General features: G+C 45.0%; 1 protein-coding gene and 1 pseudogene across 1 annotated transcript in view; both read left to right on the top strand.

Moving 5' to 3' along the window:
* Positions 1–335: 335 nt before the first annotated feature.
* The window catches only part of LOC126213609 (basement membrane-specific heparan sulfate proteoglycan core protein-like), an 843,204-nt gene continuing 823,359 nt past the window's right edge, over positions 336–20,180 (top strand). The window contains exons 1-2 of the mRNA XM_049941462.1: positions 336–393; positions 10,686–10,892. The gene's annotated coding sequence lies outside the window, so the exon portion shown is untranslated. The remainder of the gene's footprint in view (positions 394–10,685; positions 10,893–20,180) is intronic.
* LOC126214057 (5S ribosomal RNA) lies at positions 18,269–18,386 on the top strand (annotated as a pseudogene).

The following is a 20,180-nucleotide window of genomic DNA, read 5'->3' on the forward strand; positions in this document are numbered from 1 at the left end:
TCATCTAGCGGGCCAACCATAGCGCCATCTGGTTTCCCCCTTCAAGCTAGACGAGTTTCGTTCTTTGTAGTTTTCTCGTTTGACGCTTATTTCGTGAGATATTTGGCCCGGTCACTATCAACGGACCACCCTGTATATAGCAACTTAGCCCGGTATGCCCGTCGTTCGCTCGCAGCTTAACTGCAGAGCTGTGTCCTGGAGCCTTGTTAGTGAGGACGGCCTGTTGGGTGTTCCAGGTGGACAACGACCTGGTCTTCGACGAACCGGGGGCGGAGGCCGCCCGTCCACACGCCCCCCCGCTGCTGCAGAGGCCGCACCACCACCACGAGCACCACCACGAGCACCAGCAGCACCACGACCAGCCAGACAACTACTCCACCACGCCAGCACCAGGTGGGTACCGGCCGGCATCGCTCGCCATCACCCTCTCTCTCTCTCTCTCTCTCTCTCCCTCTCTCTCTCTCTCTCTCTCTCTCTCTCTCTCCCCCACTCGCCCACTTTGACGAATGACGTCATTGCAGTCTGCCAAGAGCGGCACAGTCACGATTTCTGAGCGAGGACCATCTCGTCACCCATTCCGCAGCACGAAAGTACACTGACGGAAAAAAATCACACCACCGAACCATAATGGACGTTGAGTAATGAAACGTCGGGAATACCGCGCATAGGGAACATGATTTACATTGTGGGGCATGGCGCCTTACATTGCCCCTGTCTAGAGCCTGTGTATCGGGGGAATGACTCGTGCCTGCACAGTGACAGGTGGTCTGAAGAGGGTTCAGTCGAGTACGTAGTTCTAATTTTCATACCCCAGAGTACAGTAGCGGAGACAGACATTCAAGAAACAGGCCGATTGAATGTTTTTATGAATTCTTCTGGTTATCTCTTCGAGGCTTTTTTGTTAATGTACCGGGTGTTCAAAAAGTCAGTGTAAATTTGAAAACTGAATAAATCACCGAATAATGTAGATAGAGAGGTACAAATTGACACACATGATTGGAATCACATGGGGTTTTATTAGAACAAAAAAAAATACAAACGTTCAAAAAATGTGCGACAGATGGCGCTTCATCTGATCAGAATAGCAATAATTTGCATAACAAAGTAAGACAAAGCAAAGATGGTGTTCTTCACAGGAAATGGTCGATATGTCCACCATCATTCCTCAACAATAGCTGTAGTCGAGGAATAATGTTGTGAACAGCACTGTAAAGCATCTCCGGAGTTATGGTGAGGCATTGGCGTCGGATGTTGTCTTTCAGCATCCCTAGAGATGTCGGTGGATCACGATACACTTGCGACTTCAGGTAACCCCAAAGCCAGGTCTGGGGACCTGGGAGGCCAAGCATGACGAAAGTGGCGGCTGAGCACACGATCATTACCCAACGACGCGCGCAAGAGATCTTTCACGCGTCTAGCAATATGGGGTGGAGCGCCATCCTGCATAAACATCCTACGTTCCAGCAGGTGTTTATCAACCAGGCTGGAGATGATGCGATTCTGTAACATATCGGCGTACCTCTCACCTGTCACGGTAGCAGTTCCAAAAACAGAATCACGCATTTCCTCAAAAAAAAAAAAAAAAAAAAAAAATCCAGAGAACGGTAGATGTGGCAAATCCAACAACGACTTTCTCGTCGTGCAATGGAGTTTTCACGACAGTTCTAGGATTTTCGGTAGTCCAAATTCTGCAGTTCTGGGCGTGGACAGACCCTCGGAGCGTGAAATGACCTTCGTCGGCCCACAACACGTTACTCATAAAATAGTCATCTTCCACCATCTTTTGAAACGCCCAGACCGCAAATGCCCTCCGCTTCACTAAATCACAAGGTAACAGTTCACGATGCCGATGGATTTTGTACGGATAGCATCGGAGGGTACGCCTAAGTGCCAACCAAACAGTAGTGTACGGAATGCCGGTGCGACGTGCGACTGCACGAGCGCTGACTTCCCCGTGCACAGACGAACCCGCTACAGTCTCCATTTCTTCCTGAACTGTCTCAGCAGCATTACGCCTTGTGCTCGGTTGGCCACTACGGGGTCTATCGTCTAAACAACCCGTGGCTTCGAACTTCGAAATCATTCTCGCCACAGCTGCATTTGTCAACGGACCTTTACCCGTTCGAATCCCCTTCCTATGGCGATAGGATCGTAACGCTGAACTGGCACAGTCCCCATTCTGATAATACAGCTTCACTAAAAGCGCCTTTTCAGGTAACGTCAACATGCTGCGACTCCTGGCGCATTTGATCTTCACTCTTTTTTTTTTTTCTTTATTGTACTTCAATTCCCCATTGCTGCGGGCTGGCAGCAGCATATGCGCTGCTCTTGAGCCGAAAGACATAGAAGAAACAATAGAAGACATTTAAAAATAACAAAGGAGAGAATATGGTGAACATAGATATAAAAAAGGGGGAACATCATGGAAGGCAATAGACAAAAAACGGGGTGACTGTAAAATGGAGATAAAAAACTGGTTAAAAATAGCGCACACAAAAAGCCACACACTGCGACAATTAAAAGGCACAGTATGACGGGAGTATAAAAGGTATCGACGGATTGCGTAGCACATAACAAACACTGACGGCGAACCTCAACGCAGTACACAATTAAAATCACACCTCTTGACGCACACGAGAAACAGCACTGAACACAACACTGATGTGGCACACTGACGATGATCAATACAGAGGATCTGCCAGCCACAAGGAGATGAGGGAGAGTGGAAGGAGGGAGAGAGGGGAAGAGATGGGGGAGGTGAGCGGGGGGCGCGGTGAAGAGGGCCAGGTAGGGAGGGATGTGGGAAGGAAAGAGGCAAGTATGGGGTGCAGGGTCTCAGGGGGGGGGGGGGGGGGAAGGAGGAAAATCCGCTCTGGGAGAAGGAGGGAAGAGGAAAAAAGGGGGCCCTGGGGAGGGGGGATGGAACAAGGCCAGGTTATAGTTGGAAGGAAGGGTAGATGTCACGGCGAAGTTCGTCATCCGGGAGGGGGAGGCGTTGGAAATTGCCCTGATGAAGGAGATGGTGGGTGTGGAGGTGGAGAGAGGGAGGGATACAGCGATAGAGGCGCGGCAAGGGGCGGGGGGTGGAGGGGAAGGAGGAAACCAGAGGGTGGGGCGGATCTGATTCTCTCTCTCATTACAGATCCTTTTATACACAGTTATCATGCGCAGTCACTTACGTTTTGCTGTCCAGCGCCATCTGTCGGACATTTTGTGAACTTTGTTTTCTTTTTGGTTCTAATAAAACCCCATGTCATTCCAAGCATGTGTGTCAATTTTTACCTCTCTATCTACATTATTCCGTGGTTTATTAAGTTTTGAAATTTGTACTGTCTTTTTATTATCACCCGGTATGTTTGTTTCTTGTTAATTTATGTTTGTACAGCTTTCTATATGCTTTTAGTGGTGAGGATGATGTTGTCTAAAGCAAATATGTAGATCATGGTTCTACTAATGAACGCTGCAGTGTGAGGAAGTTTCAAGAGAGTATGAATGCAGACGATGGGCAATTTTGTATCGTAATATATACCATCTGGTGAGCAGGATGTATGAGACAGGCGAAATACCCACAGACTTCAAGAAGAATATAATAATTCCTATCCCAAAGAAAGCAGGTGTTGACAGATGTGAAAATTACCGAACTATCAGTTTAATAAGTCACAGCTGCAAAATACTAGTGCGAATTCTTTACAGACGAATGGAAAAATTGGTAGAAGCGGACCTCAGGGAAGATCAGATTGGATTCCGTAGAAATATTGGAATACGTGAGGCAATGCTCACCGTACAACTGACATTAGAAGCTAGATTAAGGAAAGGCAAACCTACTTCTCTAGAATTTGTAGACTTAGAGAAAGCTTTTGACACTGTTGACTGGCATACTCTTTCAAATTCTAAAGGTGGTACGGGTACAGAAACCAGATGGCAGTTATAAGAGTCGACAGCCATCAAAGGGAAGCAGTGGTTGGGAAGGGAGTGAGGCAGGGTTGCAGCGTCTCCCCGATGTTATTCAATCTGCATATTGAGCAAGCAGTAAAGGACACAAGAGAAAAATTCGGAATAGGTATTAAAATCCATGGAGAAGAAATAAAAACTTTGAGGTTCACGGACGACATTGTAATTCTGTCAGAGACAGCAAAGGACTTGGAACAGCAGTTGAACGGAATGCACAGGGTCTTGAAAGGAGGGTATAAGATGAACATCAACAAAAGCAAAACGAGGATAATGGAATGTAGTCGAATTACGTCGGGTGATTCTGAGGGAATTAGACTAGGAAATGAGACAAAGTAGTAAAGGAGTTTTGCTATTTGGGGAGCAAAATAAGTGATGATGGTCGAAGTAGAGAGGATATAAAATGTAGACTGGCAATGGCAAGGAAAGCGTTTCTGAAGAAGAGAAATTTGTTAACATCGAGTATACACTCCTGGAAATCGAAAAAAGAACACATTGACACCGGTGTGTCAGACCCACCATACTTGCTCCGGACACTGCGAGAGGGCTGTACAAGCAATGATCACACGCACGGCACAGCCGACACACCAGGAACCGCGGTGTTGGCCGTCGAATGGCGCTAGCTGCGCAGCATTTGTGCACCGCCGCCGTCAGTGTCAGCCAGTTTGCCGTGGCATACGGAGCTCCATCGCAGTCTTTAACACTGGTAGCATGCCGCGACAGCGTGGACGTGAACCGTATGTGCAGTTGACGGACTTTGAGCGAGGGCGTATAGTGGGCATGCGGGAGGCCGGGTGGACGTACCGCCGAATTGCTCAACACGTGGGGCGTGAGGTCTCCACAGTACATCTATGTTGTCGCCAGTCGTCGGCGGAAGGTGCACGTGCCCGTCGACCTGGGACCGGACCGCAGCGACGCACGGATGCACGCCAAGACCGTAGGATCCTACGCAGTGCCGTAGGGGACCGCACCGCCACTTCCCAGCAAATTAGGGACACTGTTGCTCCTGGGGTATCGGCGAGGACCATTCGCAACCGTCTCCACGAAGATGGGCTACGGTCCCGCACACCGTTAGGCCGTCTTCCGCTCACGCCCCAACATCGTGCAGCCCGCTTCCAGTGGTGTCGCGACAGGCGTGAATGGAGGGACGAATGGAGACGTGTCGTCTTCAGCGATGAGAGTCGCTTCTGCCTTGGTGCCAATGATGGTCGTATGCGTGTTTGGCGCCGTGCAGGTGAGCGCCACAATCAGGACTGCATACGACCGAGGCACACAGGGCCAACACCCGGCATCATGGTGTGGGGAGCGATCTCCTACACTGGCCGTACACCACTGGTGATCGTCGAGGGGACACTGAATAGTGCACGGTACATCCAAACCGTCATCGAACACATCGTTCTACCATTCCTACACCGGCAAGGGAACTTGCTGTTCCAACAGGACAATGCACGTCCGCATGTATCCCGTGCCACCCAACGTGCTCTAGAAGGTGTAAGTCAACTACCCTGGCCAGCAAGATCTCCGGATCTGTCCCCCATTGAGCATGTTTGGGACTGGATGAAGCGTCGTCTCACGCGGTCTGCACGTCCAGCACGAACGCTGGTCCAACTGAGGCGCCAGGTGGAAATGGCATGGCAAGCCGTTCCACAGGACTACACCCAGCATCTCTACGATTGTCTCCATGGGAGAATAGCAGCCTGCATTGCTGCGAAAGGTGGATATACACAGTACTAGTGCCGACATTGTGCATGCTCTGTTGCCTGTGTCTATGTGCCTGTGGTTCTGTCAGTGTGATCATGTGATGTATCTGGTCCCAGGAATGTGTCAATAAAGTTTCCCCTTCCTGGGACAATGAATTCACGGTGTTCTTATTTCAATTTCCAGGAGTGTTGATTTAAGTGTCAGGAAGTCGTTTCTGAAAGTATTTGTGTGGAGTGTAGCCATGTATGGAAGTGAAACGTGGACGATAAACAGTTTAGACAAGAAGAGAATAGAAGCTTTCGAAATGCGGTGCTACAGAAGAATGCTGAAGATTAGATGGGTAGATCACATAAATAATGATGAATTATTGAATAGAATTGGGGAGAAGAGGAGTTTGTGGCACAACTTGAGCAGAAGAAGGCACCGGTTGATAGGACATGTTCTGAGGCATCAAGGGACATCAAATTTAGCATTGGAGGGCAGCGTGGAGGGTAAAAATCGTAGAGGGAGACCAAGAGACGAATACACTAAGCAGGTTCGGAAGGATGTAGGCTGCAGTAGGTACTGGGAGATGAAGAAGCTTGCACAGGATACAGTAGCATGGAGGGCTGCATCAAACCAGTTTATGGTAAAAGGAAAGCTAACTGGACTGCAAATGAAAATAGTTGATAACGTAAAGTATAACTAAGATATCAGAATGTTAAATATTTATTTCGGGGAAAAGTACAGTTCTAAAGTGTGTTATTTGTTGATTGGTTAGCCATGAGAAGCGCAGACTAACGTGAGAGAGTAATGTTTTTCTATTGGCCTTGAAGGAAACTGACCAATCACAACGGAGTATTTTTCTCGCGTCTTTTTTCTTGCAGATATAGAATGCTTACAGCAGTGTAAGTGGTCGGGAGCCGAGCCTTTCAATGGTACGGACGTGTGTAGTATGACCTCCGACGGAAGTTATTTTTTTTTTAGAAAGTAAGGATTTTGTAAGTAATTTTGTGTATGCGAAAAGACAGTAATTCCGCGTGGCATATTGAGCGGGTCAGTGACCAACATATACAGGGTGATTCAAAAAGAATACCACAACTTTGAAATGGTTCAAAAAATGGTTCAAATGGCTCTGAGCACTGTGGGACTCAACTGCTGAGGTCATTAGTCCCCTAGAACTTAGAACTAGTTAAACCTAACCAATCTAAGGACATCACAAACATCCATGCCCGAGGCAGGATTCGAACCTGCGACCGTAGCGGTCTTGCGGTTCCAGACTGCAGCGCCTTTAACCGCACGGCCACAACTTTAAAAATGTGTATTTAATGAAAGAAACATAATATAACCTTCTGTTATACATAATTACAAAGAGTATTTAAAAAGGTTTTTTTTTCACTCTAAAACAAGTTCAGAGATGTTCAATATGGCCCCCTCCAGACACTCGAGCAATATCAACCCGATACTTCAACTCGTTCCACACTCTCTGTAGCATATCAGGCGTAACAGTTTGGATAGCTGCTGTTATTTCTCGTTTCAAATCATCAATGGTGGCTGGGAGAGGTTGCCGAAACACCATATCCTTAACATACCCCCATAAGAAAAAATCGCAGGGGGTAAGATCAGGGCTTCTTGGAGGCCAGTGATGAAGTGCTCTGTCACGGGCTGCCTGGCGGCCGATCCATCGCCTCGCGTAGTTGACGTTCAGGTTTCATAACTAACCTTTCTCGTAGGACTCTCCATACAGTTGATTGTGGAATTTGCAGCTCTCTGCTATCTCTGCGACTCGATTTTCCTGGGCTGCGAACAAATGCTTGCTGGATGCGTGCTACATTTTCGTCACTCGTTCTCGGCCGTCCAGAACTTTTCCCTTTGCACAAACACCCATTCTCTGTAAACTGTTTATACCAACGTTTAATACACCACCTATCAGGAGGTTTAACACCATACTTCGTTCGAAATGCACGCTGAACAACTGTCGTCGATTCACTTCTGCCGTACTCAATACCGCAAAAAGCTTTCTGTTGAGCGGTCGCCATCTTAGCATCAACTGACGCTGACGCCTAGTCAACAGCGCCTCAAGCGAACAAATGTACAACTAAATGAAACTTTATAGCTCCCTTAATTCGCCGACAGATAGTGCTTAGCTCTGCCTTTTGTCGTTGCAGAGTTTTAAATTCCTAAAGTTGTGGATTCTTTTTGAATCACCCTGTATTGTGACGGCGCAGTTAAAATGCCCAGCTCCTTGAATAGGTCCCACCATGTCGTCCCTGACTGAATACCAGATAATATTCTTATTGCTCTCGTTTGTGCAATAAACAGTTTGTTTCTAAATGATGAGCTGCCCCAGAAATTATTCCTTACTGCATTAGTGAGTGGAAATAAGCAAAATATGTCGATACGTTTGTTTCCAAGATGAGCAATTATACGAAGAGCAAAAGCAACTGAACTTGATTGTTTGAAAAGCCTCTTGTAGTTAAATTACATACAAAAAATTTGGAGTATTCGGCCCTATTTATTGACTCTTGCTCATATGCTATATGAGTTGTTGATATGACTGTCATTATTGCACAGAACTGAATTAAGGGTGTTTTCTTTTAGAAAATTTAGGAGAGTCCATTTTCCGAGGCCCACCTAATGAACATTATTATCTCTTCTATTGCGTTCCCTCTAATGGGATTTATTGTAATACTAGTATCGCCTGCAAAAAGTACCAATTCTGCTTGTCGGATGATAAGCGGAAGGTTATTCACACATGCGGGGTGTTCAAAAAGTCTCTCCGCAGTGCCGTATGATTGCTAGCCGCGCGTGCCGTATGATTTTTCGCCTGCCTGGGTTACTTCCCTTCAAGTGGACTCTCCCAACCATGGAGGTACAAGGAGGGGAGATGGCACTATGGCCGTCTGCTGTTCGTCTGTTTGAAGCCGGTGGGCCGCCATGTTTGATTGGTCAAAACAGTGACAGAGCCCTTGTTAGAATTGCGTGTTCTTCATATTTAACGTTATGTCTGCGAAATAATTTCAGATGATGAGTGTTACAATGTTTACATGCATAACACAACGTCAGAATAGCTTTTTCAGGTGTTTTCGTTTTGTTTTTAATGCGTTTCTGCCCCAGCAATACAACTGATTTGGTCTCGTTAATTTAAGTGTTTCTTTTGGATACGAACTTCGAATGATGAAAAATAACAGTGTACAAAGCTCTTTTCAAACTCAAATCACCTTTTACTGTATTTGTGTCGATGTAAACTGAAAGCAGAACCGGAAAGCTATGCTAGTTTACATACCGGATGATATTTCTTACTCGTTTACACACTTATACAAAATTTCATTTGTAAATACAAACATCGTTTGTGCTTTGTCAAGAAAAATAAGCATATGAACCCACAGAGCCCTACGAGCTTCATTGATCGGAAATCTGAAATAAAATAAGAAGAAAACAGTTTCACAAAACGTAAACAAGGCCGCACATCTCACGAATATAAACGACAATATTTTACGAACGGGGCCACTTACGCATGGAACGTGATTCCTTTTAACTTGGTAGCACTATTCCAACGGTTAGTACACCCGTAAACATCGCAAACCGACATTTTAAAATGAAAAAACCTTCAGCAGCTCTAGACAGTAGCACAATCGGAAACGAGTCTTCTGACCAAACTGCAATGGCGGAGCTCGGTTTCTGTCGGCTTCAAGTTTGTGACGTCATGGCATCTCCCCTCCTTATACCTCCATGCTCCCAACATTCCACGGTTTCGTTTATCTCAGCCAGCGTCAATAGTATCGTTGGTGTGTGTCGTTACGTGTTGACGTGAACGTTCAAGTTTAGTTCCTTTGTTCGTTTGTTTCGTTTTTGTCACTGCTAAAATGCTAACTAGTCGAACAAGTGTTCAAAGCTGGCGGTAAATACGCGGTTTCAGTTCGTCGAACATTTAATTCAGTTTTCCCGGAGACAACACTCCCACATCGGCGTACTGTGCGAGAATTGATTAACAAATTTCGAAGTACGGGTTCGGTGACAGATGCACCGAGAAATGGTCGTCCTAGCGTTTTGTCCGAGGATAAACTACTTCGTATTTCCGATGAAATGTCCACGAGTCCGAACAAGTCAGTAAGAAAACTCGCCCAGGAAATCGATGTTAGTGTCGGAACGGCCCACACAACTGTAAGGAAAAAATCGGAACTTTTGCCATACAAAGTGACAGTCGTGCAACAACTGAAAAATATTGATAATGGCAAGAGACTGCATTATTGTCAACGGTTCAAAAATTTCGTTCAACAAAATGGAAGGGATATTCTTAATGAAACGTTTTTCTCCGATGAGGCGTGGTTTCATTTATTCGGGTACATGTACTAGCAAAATTCTGGTATGTGGAGTACTGCAAATCCATTGTGTATTCATGAGGAACCACTTCTTTCTGTCAAAACAGGCGTTTGGATTGTAATTCTACGCATTGTGGGTCCCACATTTTTCAACGAAACAATAAACGGACAACTATACTGCAGTGATATTCTGTACCCATTCGTAGGAGAAATTGTGTTAAGTGAAACACTGAACGGTTATTTTCAACAAGATGGCGCAACCGCACATACAGCTCGCGTTTCAATGTCACTGCTTGCTGATGTTTTTGGTGATCGCATAATTTCACAGCGACTTTGGCCTCCACGATCGCCTGACCTAACACCACCTGACTTTTTCTTCTGGGGTGCAGCGAAAGCAACTGTATATAAAAACCGTCCAAAATCCACCGATGAATCGAAAACTGCAATATCCACTTTCACTGCTTCTGTTACAGAAGAAATGTTACAGCTTGTGTTTGGAAATATGATTACACGAATTGAATTGTGGATTCAACAACAGGGGGAGGGGGGGGGGGGGAGCACTTTCAACATTTAATGTGAAAATGTGCAAGTAAAAATGAATATTCAATAAATTAATAACTTGTATTCCACTGAGTTTCATATTCATTCTGGATGTATGAATATGTCTGTTACCTCTGAGCAATTATAGAAGCGCAGATTGATAAACTGTATGTTTTTTTAATCCCCGCCGGACAGGAATTCCTGCTCCAGCTGCGACGCGCGAATCTTTCGTCGTCGCGCCCTTCTCGCAACTGGAAGATGACTTCCAAGAGGCCGAACTAGCGAGGGACGGAACGTCGCACGCAGAGACATCTGCCGCCGGCTTCGGAGACCTCCTGCAGCGCGCCAAGCGCCACATCCTCGACTGGTGGCACGGAGCGGAACCGAGTCATCACAAGGAAGGTGAGACAGTCTTCCGTATGCGGACGCTAGATGGCACGTGAGGGCGTACGCTCAGCGTCGTTGCCATGGAGACGCTAACAACGGAAGCAGGAAACGCCTTTCAAAACGAACTTCGTGCTTGAGATGACATTCGGGCAAAGAGGAAAAGTTCGTACATTTCTTTTTGGTAAGATTAATGCTACAAGCGTCCTACCTCTTTTTCTGTCAGTTGACATTGCAATTTCTATCTTTCATCACATGCCAGAGCTACCACTTCATCTTTCCGATAATTCCTTTACTCCTTCATCTATATGCTTTTTTTCCTTCCTTCACTTCCACTAACTATTTTCAGTCGTTTTGAATCTGTTTTGTCTGAGAAACCTTAGCACTCTTAATTTTATTCTGTCTTCAATTTGTTACTTATTTACGCCAGTTTCTTCTCTTTTGTTCATGTAGTTTCCTAAGCCAGTAAGGCATTTTGCAAAACGCAGTACGATTTCCTCTTGTCAGTCTTCTAGGACTCACTCTTGCTCCCACAGTCTTCTTTTTCTAATTTTGTCCGATTTTTCAAAATATTATTGTGTGCTTCCGGCGTTACTTATTAATTTAAACCTTTCTACTATTGCTTTGTTTCCTAGCATCTTCTTCTTCTTCCCTTTTTCCTGATTGTTTAACTTCTCTGGAATATTCACATTTTGGCTGGAATACTGTTTTGTAGTGATATTTTTTTGCATTTCTGGAGGTGGTTGTTTCAAAAATTATATGTATGCTTTCTTATGTCCACCTTTCATAAACCTTTCACAATGGATTTTTTTTCTCTGGATTAGGATAGATGATTTCAACTAGATACTTACATTTGTCTGTCCTACTGACATTTCCACACCTTGTACTTAATTTTGACGGTATGATCTGATTATCTGTCATTACCTCCGTTTTTTCACCTTCTTCACATTTTCTGACCAGCCAAATGTAATTGCTCTTTCTTTTTTTCTGTATTTTTCGGTTTATTATCCAAAAGTTCCCAACTGAGAATACATTTGCTCTCATCAACCACTGTACATCCGTAAACGAACAAACGCACTTGATACAGTCATCTGTATTGGAAACTAGCAAGCGGACGCATGGGTCCATTCAGAAATTTATCGAAGAGGGGGCAAGATTTCAGAAGTTCCATATCCGATACAACTAGTTAGCTGAGTTTGAGAACGTGCCATGCCCGAAGAAATAAATTTCACAGGAAGTAAACAAAGCTTATCGTATCGGAACAATTTGATAAATATCCAGTCGATATATTTTTGAACGTACATTAGTGCTACATCTTAAAGGTAAGCATATTACATTAGTATATACAAAGTACATATTTTATATTATTAATACGAATGTGAAGAGTGGAAAGCTGCGAGAGAAACTATCAAACTGGTCGGTAGAACCAGTTCTTAACAGCCTAATGTACATGTAATCATAACTCCATGGCTGGATGTCGTGTAGAGCTGCACGCGATATACAGGGTGTTTCAAAAATGACCGGTATATTTGAAACGGCAATAAAAACTAAACGAGCAGCGATAGAAATACACCGTTTGTTGCAATATGCTTGGGACAACAGTACATTTTCAGGCGGACAAACTTTCGAAATTACAGTAGTTACAATTTTCAACAACAGATGGCGCTGCAAGTGATGTGAAAGATATAGAGGACAACGCAGTCTGTGGGTGCGCCATTCTGTACGTCGTCTTTCTGCTGTAAGCGTGTGCTGTTCACAACGTGCAAGTGTGCTGTAGACAACATGGTTTATTCCTTAGAACAGAGGATTTTTCTGGTGTTGGACTTCCACCGCCTAGAACACAGTGTTCTTGCAACAAGACGAAGTTTTCAACGGAGGTTTAATGTAACCAAAGGACCGAAAAGCGATACAATAAAGGATCTGTTTGAAAAATTTCAACGGACTGGGAACGTGACGGATGAACGTGGTGGAAAGGTAGGGCGACCGCGTACGGCAACCACAGAGGGCAACGCGCAGCTAGTGCAGCAGGTGATCCGACAGCGGCCTCGGGTTTCCGTTCGCCGTGTTGCAGCTGCGGTCCAAATGACGCCAACGTCCACGTATCGTCTCATGCGCCAGAGTTTACACCTCTATCCGTACAAAATTCAAACGCGGCAACCCCTCAGCGCCGCTACCACTGCTGCACGAGAGACATTCGCTAACGATATAGTGCACAGGATTGATGACGGCGATATGCATGTGGGCAGCATTTGGTTTACTGACGAAGCTTATTTTTACCTGGACGGCTTCGTCAATAAACAGAACTGGCGCATATGGGGAACCGAAACGCCGCATATTGCCGTCCCATCGTCCCTGCATCCTCAAAAAGTACTAGTCTGGGCCGCCATTTCTTCCAAATGAATCATTGGCCCATTTTTCAGATCCGAAACGATTACTGCATCACGCTATCTGGACATTCTTCGTGAATTTGTGGCGGTACAAACTGCCTTAGACGACAATGCGAATACCTCGTGGTTTATGCAAGATGGTGCCCGGCCACATCGCACGGCCGACGTCTTTAATTTCCTCAATGAATATTTCGATGATCGTGTGATTGCTTTGGGCTATCCGAAACATACAGGAGGCGGCGTGGATTGGCCTCCCTATTCGCCAGACATGAACCCCTGTGACTTCTTTCTGTGGGGACACTTGAAAGACCAGGTGTACCGCCAGAATCCAGAAACAATTGAACAGCTGAAGCAGTACATCTCATCTGCATGTGAAGCCATTCCGCCAGACACGTTGTCAAAGGTTTCGGGTAATTTCATTCAGAGACTACGCCATATTATTGCTACGCATGGTGGATATGTGGAAAATATCGTACTATAGAGTTTCCCAGACCGCAGCGCCATCTGTTGTTGACAATTGTAACTACTGTAATTTCGAAAGTTTGTCTGCCTGAAAATGTACTGTTGTCCCAAGCATATTGCAACAAACGGTGTATTTCTATCGCTGCTCGTTTAGTTTGTATTGCCGTTTCAAATATACCGGTCATTTTTGAAACACCATATATATATATACCATATATATATATATACCATATATATATATACAAACAACCATTATGGCCTGTATAGCAAGCGACAGAGAAAAGATCGGAAACGCCATTTCGGCAAAGTTATGTGAAGATCCTCATCCCAAAAGACTGCAAAACTTTCGCGCCATATTTAATCGGTATACTTTAAACGAACGCCAGCTGCAGAGTACTCATTTAAGTTGCTCGTAAACAAACAGTGTGAGTTTTTTGCGTAATGAAGGAGGCGTAGCATCTGTAAACAGGCAGACAGAAAGATGCTACACTATGTGGTCAAAAGTATCCGGACACCTGGCTGAGAATAACTTACAATTTCCTGGCGCCCTCCATCGGTAATGCTGGAATTCAGTATGGTGTTGGCCCACCCTTAGCCTTGATGACAGCTTCCACTCTCGCAGGCATACGTTCAGTCAGGTGCTGGAAGGTTTCTCGGGGGATGGCAGCCCATTCTTCAGGGAGTGCTGCACTGAGGAGAGGTATCGATGTCGGTCGGTGAGGCCTGGCACGAAGTCGGCGTTCCAAAACATCCCAAAGGTGTTCTGTAGGATTCAGGTCAGGACTCTGTGCAGGCCAGTCCATTACAGGGATGTTAGTCGTGTAACCACTCCGCCACAGGCCGTGCATTGTGAACGGGTTCTCGATCGTGTTGAAAGATGCAATCGCCATCCCCGAATTTCTCTTCAACACAGCGGGTAGCAAGAAGGTGCTTAAAACATCGATGTAGGCCTGTTTTGTGATAGTGCCACGCAAAACAACAAAGGGTGCAAGCCCCCTCCATGAAAAACACGACCACACCATAACACCACCGCCTCTGAATTTTACTGTTGGCACAACACACGCTGTCAGATAACGTTCACCGGGCATTCGCCATACCCACACCCTGCCATCGGATCGCCACATTGTGAACCGTGATTCGTCATTCCACACAACTTCTTTCCACTGTTGAATCGTCCAATGTTTACGCTCCTTACACCGAGCGAGGCGTCGTTTGTCATTTACCGACGTGATGCGTGGCTTATGAGCAGCCGCTCGACCATGAAATCCAAGTTTACTCACCTCTCGACCATGAAATCCAAGTTTACTCACCTCCTGCCTAACCGTCATAGTACTTACAGTGGATGCTCACGCAGTTTGGAATTCGTGTGTGATGGTCTGGATAGATGTCTGCCTATTACACATTACGACCTTCTTCAACTGTCGGCTGTCTCTGTCAGTCAACAGACGAGGTCGGCCTGTACGCTTTTGTGCTCTACGTGTCCTTTCACGTTTCCACTTCACTGTCACATCGGAAACAGTGGACCTAGGGAGGTTAAGGAGTGTGGAAATCTCGCGTACACACGTGTGACACAAGTGACACCCAATCACCTGACCTCGTTCGAAGTCCGTGAGTTCCTCGGAGCGCCCCATTCTGCTCTCTCACGATGTCTAATGACTACTGAGGTCGCTGGTATGGAGTACCTGGCAGTAGGTGGCAGCACAATGGACCTGATATGAAAAACGTTTGTTGTTCAGGGTGTCCGGATACTTCTGATCACGCAGTGTATTTTGTAATATTTGAGACATAAAAAAATTACAAGATTTATTTTGTCTGATTTTCCGATTGCACGAATACCACAAAAAGACGACCGCAGGGCAACAGAGGCAGAATAACGCACACCAAAATCTCACATAAACACAATGTAAATATTATTACTTGATAATCAGAATTAGCTCTCGAAACGCCATCATGCCATGCGTGGGAAAAACATAACTGTGCAAGTTTGGTAACCATTTTTGGAAACAGTGATCAATAGGGTATTATATTTTAACTAAAGTTCAGTCATGATCACAACACTTATGTCTCATTTGAGACATAAGTGTTGTGATCAAGAGTGAACTTTAGTTAACATATAATAGCTGTGCAATGTATCGTTATTAGGTTGGTGCATAAGTTCGTAGCGGTTTTGTTTTGCATGTTGGTATGCCGGTTGCTATGGATTTATTTGTGTATTGTCATTTTTTATGTGTAGTTCACTGTTACTATTTGAGTTCACATAGCGTGACTTTGTCATTTAGAGATAGTGAGTGGGGCTGTGGACTCTAGAAACTGGAGAGCCAAGTGGAGCAATCGGAACATTTCCGACATATTCTTCTGTCTGATTTCAATAGATGGGTGACGGCAGAGGACGCAGCCAGAAACATTTGCGCCGTGTACGGTCTAACAACCCTACCACAACAAAGGTCAAAAAATTAATTATGATTGTAGTGTTGCTCACGCTGCTACATATTGCATTTTCGGGCAACAACAAAGTTATATTATGTGGCAGGTGTCATTAGAGCTCAGTTAATAAAGTCATTTCTTGAAACAATGGATAAATTAGGCACTCATTTTTCGTGTTTCCCACGCTGGTCTCGTTGTGAACTCGTGGCTCAATCGTCGAAAATCTAGGTAGTGGTGATTCCGAGCTCGGATGCAAAGAGGCCTAGGTGTTATTCTGCGATATTCGAAAGTTTTATAGATCTGTTTCATAAACCATTCTTGAAGATTAAACTTTTCCAAGTTAGGACAATGGTGATGTAAAAAAGTAATCAGTATTCCGAATTTAAGTTACACTTCTTTTTTTATTACTTTTGTTGCAACATCACTGCACAATATAAAACATACTTGAAAATATCTTCCTCACTGTTAAAGTTCACATTTCATAAACTGACTACAATTTGCGTCTTTTTAACAAGACGACCAAAGTTTGACTCTCTAATAACCGCTTACGCGCCCAAAAATCAGAGTTACAAGTACGTGAAAGATCATAGTGACAATAATATCATTGCAATATATATATATATATATATATATATATATATATATATATATATATATATATATATATATATATATATATCGAAGTACCTGTACATTAATGAAATCAAATCTGAATGTTGTCTCAGAGATATGTTAACTACTTTACAGAACCACAGTAGAATATTGCTGGTATCGAGAGGTTGAGGTGCCGTAATGGTTACGTAATTGAAGTACCTTTACAACGGGGATAGTGCCAATGGACAGAACACGGCAAGAGCCGGCCGGTGTGGCCGTCTGGTTCTAAGCGCTTCAGTGATCGCTACGGTCGCAGGTTCGAATCCTGCCGCGGGCATGGATGTGTGTGATGTCCTTAGGTTAGTTAGGTTTAAGTAGTTCTAAGTTCTAGGGGACTGATGACCTTAGAAATTAAGTCCCATAGTGCTCAGAGCCATTTGAACCATTTTTTAGCACAACAAGAAAATAGTGTTCTCATTATGAGGAGAATCGTTTCGGCATTAGTGACTCTCCAAGTTCAGCAAGACCTTTGGGTTTTGATGAAGATCCTTTAAACGCGTCAGTCCACACTGATCCACATCACTGTACTCGAGAATGGCAAATGCGGCGAACTGTCTCCATTCCACCGTCGTGCGACATTTGCATCCAGTGATGGAGGTTCGAAAATCGGGTGTACGGGTAACGCAAACTCTGAGCCAAAATCACAAAAATCGGCCGCTGACCGTATGAGTGTCTCGACTTGCTCGCCATCAATTGGCGCGTCAACAACACCCACCATTCCTACGCTGTATCGTTACTGGTGACGAGCAATGGCGTCTTTATGCTGACGTAAGGACAAGAAAGGACCGGTTGATACCAAACAAAGCAGCAATTCCACGAAAGATAGTGATATCCATCTGCTGGAGCAGCAACGGTGTGGTGTAGAACGAATTGCTTCCCCGAGATGTAAACATGTCTCGTAGACGCAATCCAGGAAGACTGCGTGAAGTTATGGTACTCCACGGTAATTCCCGCCCGCTTTCTGCTAGACCATCAAAAAACGCTATACAAAAAAATGGTTCAAATGGCTCTGAGTACTATGGGACTTAACATCTGACGTCATCAGTCCCCTAGAACTTAGAACTACTTAAACCTAACTAACCTAAGGACATCACACAGACCCATGCCCGAGGCAGGATTCGAACCTGCGACCGTATTAGTCACGCGGTTGCGGACTGAAGCGCCTAGAACCGCTCGACCACCACTGCCGGCAAACGCTATACAGTGGCTGGGTTGGGAAATCATTCCGCACCCACCTTATTCACCTGATCTTGCAGTCTGAGACCATCACCTTTTCCGCTCTCTATCGAACAACCTTCAACAAACTTCCTTTCCGGATGAAAATGCGGTCCGAACACGGGCCCCCAAGTTCTTCGCCTCAAAACCAAATGAAATCTACAGTCGCGGTATTTAAAAGTCACCCCAGCGTTGGCAGACTCTGCTAAGTAGTGAATCAGAATATATTATTGATCACTAGTGTCGAATCCTGCCAACGGCCTTTCCGCAGTGGTAACACCGGTTCCCGTCCGATCACCGAAGTTAAGCGCTTTCGAGCTGGGCTAGCACTCGGATGGGTGACCGTCTGGTCTTCCTAGCGCTGTCGGCAAGCGGGGCGCACTCACCCCTTGTGAGGCAAACTGAGAGCTACTCGACTGAGAAGTAGCGGCTCCGGCCTCGTAAACTGACATACGGCCGGGAGAGCGGTGTGCTGACCACATGCATCTCCGCACCCAGTGACGCCTGTGTGTGAGGGTGACACGGCGGCCGGTCGGTGACGTTGCGCCTTCCAAGGCCTGTTCGGACAGAGTTTAGTGTTTTTTTAATGTTGAATCCTGCCTAATCGTCAAATGTGGGGTGTGTGAGAAACCTGCTTCCTCGGATCTCTAAAACAACATTGAAACAAATCGTATTAATGAGTTTTATTACAAAACGAAAAAATGCGACATCGTCGCGAAAAACAGTGACCGGTATGTGTAATAAGTTTCCTTTAATTTACGTCTATGGTCACAAAAATTTTGTTAACAGATTACCAGCTTCGGTCTTTAATGACCATCGTCAGATCTGCTCCAAAAATGGGAAAAACATAAATACACTCGCAAACTGTAGACAGCTTAAGAACAATACATAGACTGTAATGAAAAGTAGTACTGACAGAATTTACATTTGTGCCCTTTACATATGAAGAGGCATACCTGTTTCACAGATACAAAGTGCTAATGTACTGCAATCATAGTGGCATTTTTACTTGATGTCTATTTTGCATTATTTTACACTGTTTTACTTTGACCACTTTTTTTTCCTTTATTGATTTTCAATTCCCCCCGAAGGCGGTGGGCTGGCAGCAGCTTAGTACGCTGCTCTACAGCCTACAGACTTTTATTTTTAAAAATGGAAGATGAAAAGAAACAAGAAAAACAGACGATAAAATGGTGATGTCAAGTGTAAAATGGCGGAAAAATGCGGAAAGTTAAAACAGAAAGCAAAAGGGGTTGACAATGTTAATAAAAGACACAGGAATCAGACAAGTAACGTAGTACACACACAATTAAAAAACACGGCGACGGTCTGGTTTCTGTTGCAACAGTAAACCAAGAATTACAAGCAACTACTTCTGTAGTAGTACAAGAAAAATTAATCTTACAGCCTACAAAAACAATAGGCCCTTCCAATAGCTGCTGTTGTGCTGTATTCTTTGGTGTAAGATTAAATGTATCAACATTCTTGTACACTGGCAGTCTGGCTCTTCTTGCATATCTTCTCCTGCGGTAAGGCATGGCTGTCTGTACTGTGCGGCTGCCTCGAGTCAAATGACGTGAGATAAAAGGCACACCCAGCGACAGTATGATGGCCGTTTGCAAGACTTCCCAAAAAAACACAACACGGAACACTCACTGTAAAACACGCACTGTAGAACACTCACTGTAGAACACTGCACGAAAATGGCGGCACAAAGATGACACTCCCGAGCCAAAGGCAGATGGGGCAGGGGGGGGGGGGGAGGAGGGGGAAGAACAAGGAGGGAGGAAGGAAAAAAAAACGAAAAGGGGGGGGGGGGGGAAACCAAGGAGGGAGAGGACTAATAAAGGGGGGTTTGACCACTGCATGCCTCTGTTATGTATAGTATGTTGATAGTTCAGCTAGTATTGACTGCGTCACATGTTTATTTCGTTTTCATACATTTTACGCATAACTCTAGTATGTTCTTGTTCCTTCTCTATTCATTTCATACACTATAATAATCAGATAATGTGGATCATCCACTGTTACGGAATTTTATCTTTCTTTTCTTGCCACGGTACGAGGGGCCCTCTTCCGGTCTCGTTCCTCCAACCACTTCCCGCCTGTGCGGAATTGTGGCGTTAGCGCTAACAGAGGGCGCTGGTTATGTGCAGCACTATGT

The sequence above is a fragment of the Schistocerca nitens genome, chromosome 11 (genome assembly GCF_023898315.1).
Source record: "Schistocerca nitens isolate TAMUIC-IGC-003100 chromosome 11, iqSchNite1.1, whole genome shotgun sequence".
Lineage (NCBI taxonomy): Eukaryota > Metazoa > Arthropoda > Insecta > Orthoptera > Acrididae > Schistocerca > Schistocerca nitens.